The sequence below is a fragment of the Dipodomys merriami genome, unplaced genomic scaffold (assembly GCF_024711535.1).
Source record: "Dipodomys merriami isolate MVZ:Mamm:240054 unplaced genomic scaffold, mDipMer1.0.p SCAF_2812, whole genome shotgun sequence".
Lineage (NCBI taxonomy): Eukaryota > Metazoa > Chordata > Mammalia > Rodentia > Heteromyidae > Dipodomys > Dipodomys merriami.
This window is the reverse complement of record NW_027204285.1, coordinates 30,765-33,613: the sequence shown is the minus strand read 5'-3', so window position 1 is coordinate 33,613 and position 2,849 is coordinate 30,765.

Sequence of the window (2,849 nt, the reverse complement as noted above, 5' to 3'; positions counted from 1 at the left end):
ATTTCTATTAATTTACTCTTTTAAAGTTCTTATTCTTAGTTTATGTAAGTATGTATGTATGTATGCATGTATGTATTTTGTTGGCCATGGGGTCTGAACAAAGGGCCTGGGAGCTGTCCCTCAGCTTTTCAGCTCAAGGCTAGTGCTCTACCACTTGAGCCACAGTACCACTTTCTGCTTTTCTGCTTATGTGGTTCTGAGGAATTGAACCCAGGGCCTCATGCATGTGAGGCAAGCACTCTACCATTCAGACACCTTCCCAGCCCCTCTTTGTTTAGTTTTAAAGTGCCTTTAATGACCTTTCTTAATATAAGATGATATAATTCTATAACTATATCTAGTTTTTAATAGGTTGATGATTTCCCATAGATTCACCGCCATCAAAAGATACAAAGTATTTCCTTCACCCTTAAAAGAACAGCCAACTTCTGTTTCCTCAGAAGTTGCACAGAGGTTCTTCCTGCAGAGTATCTCATACTTATATCTAACACCATGTGACAGAACAGACAATAACAATGTCTTGTTATTCTGTTATCCTCAGAAAATAAAATGCTATTCAAAAAGACTTTGGACCTTTGTTTCCTCATGTTATTTATAATTTAAGGGAGCTCAATGCCAGACATTACTATTTTCTGTAGTTGTATGTTACAAGATCTACATTCATTCCCATGGAATATTTTATTTTTGTTGGGTGTGGTGGTCCTTGTACTAGGGCTTCAACTCAGAACCTGGTAATGTCACTTCAGTTTTTTGCTCAAGGCTGGGACTCTTCCACTTGAGCTACCTCACTGCTTCTGGCTTTTTAGTGTTAACTGGAAATAAGACTGGGTAGGTGATGGAGTGGGTATGACTGTGATACATTGTATCCATGTATGGGAACGTCACAACCTCCTTCTTGTACAACCAATACTTGCTAATAAAAAGAAAGATAATTAGAGGTCTAATTGTTCACAGTAAGTTTCTTGTAATTTCCCTTCTTATGTCTTTCTCATTTTTTTCATGCTAGCATGTGCTCAGTGCTGACCCTTAGCTCTTTTTCTTATGGCTAGTACTTCAGCCACAGCTCTAGTTCGTTTTTGCTAGTTAATTGGAAGAAAGAAACTATCTGATATTTGTGCCTAGGTTGTCTCTGAACCTCAGTACTCAGATCACAGCATCCTGAGTAGCTAGGATTACAGGTGAGAGCTACTCAGATCCTTGTTGTCTCCTAAATTATCCCATGTCCATTTCACAATGGCAGTCCATTTCCATGCTTCCCAGCTTTGCAGAAATAGCTTAATTATAATCCAACACCAAGTCTAACCTCACCACAGATGCTATTTTTTGTGTCATACTCTGACTATAGACACCCTTCTCCTGGCTGATGCATTGCAACAACCTAGATGGCTCTCATACTACGCCACAAGGATAGGAAGCCAGGAAACACTAGCTTAGAAGCTGTTAAATCAGAGGAGCAAAAAGATATCGTAGTGCATTCTGCTGTGATCTTATTCTGACTTAAACAGCCTTGTCATCTATTACCAGGAGTAGCTTTGACATCACATTCTGAGTAGTGACTGGGTGTAAGCTGGTGTGTCCGAGCTGACTATAGTATTGTCCTGAGCCTGTGCAGACTGAAGAGACAAGCCAGTGCCAGTAGCACACACATTGGAATAACAAAGCAACCTATAGTTAGGCATTGCCACTCTTTGTTCTAGAGTAATGAATGAATGACTCTCTAATTTCTTGACAAGAAATTCCTGCAGACCCATATGCAGCTGCCTCATCAGAGCAAGTAAAGAGCCTGGTGCTGCCTGGAGGAAACACTGTGAGAAGCTGCCAGAAAGCATCTGTTTACTGGACTCATGGGGCTCCTCTGTCCTCTAGAATTAATGACAAATGAGGAGCAAACACCTCCCCCTCTAGACAGACATACACAGGAAGAGCATTGCCACAGCACAACAGGGGACTCTCAAGACAAACACTTGATCTGTGCTGTCAGAACTGAGAGGTTTTTTTTGGGGGGGAGGGTCCGGTTGTGGGGCCTGAACTCTGGGCCTGTGCCCTGTCCCTCAGCTCTTCAGCTCAAGGATAGTGCTCTACCACTTGAGCCAGAGCGCCACTTCTGGCTTTCCATTTTGCTTATATGGTGCTGAAGAATCGAACCCAGGGCCTCAGGCACGCAAGGCAAGCGCTCTACCACTGAGCCAACTTCCCAGCCCCAGAGCTGAGAGTTTTTAATGACACTTCATCCCACAGTGCTCCCTAAAACCTTCATCCCAACCCTGCTCCTTTCATGTCCCTGACAATGTTTATAGGCATCCCACATCCAGACTGAAGATGTTCCTTCATGTTTGGAGTAAGTCTGATCAGACTTTATATGGATCCACTGCTCAGTCAGAACTCTCGATCCCTCCCATCCCCATTTTGATACTGTGTGTCTCTTGACCTATTCCTGTCTTCTCTTTTCAAGATTCAGTCAGGGCCGGGTACAGGTGGCTCACACCTGTAATCCTAGCTACTTAGAAGTCTGAGATCTGCGGATCGTGGTTCAAAGCCAGCTCAGGGAGGAAAGTCCGTGAGACTCCTATCTCCAATAAACCACCAGAAAACCAGAAGTGGCTCTGTGGCTCAAGTCGTAGAGTGCTAGCCTTGAGTTGAAAAGCTCAGGGACATCACCCAAGCCAAGCCCAGAGATCAAGGCCTATGACTCAAAAATAAATAAATAAATAAATAAAAGAAAGCAAAAACATACAAAGCTCAGAATGGCAAGCAGCTGAAAACAGGATGGAATAAACCAACATTATCTATGACAGTTTTCAGGTTATGCAGAGAATTGCCTGCATTGTTGAAGCCCAAACCCACCTGAT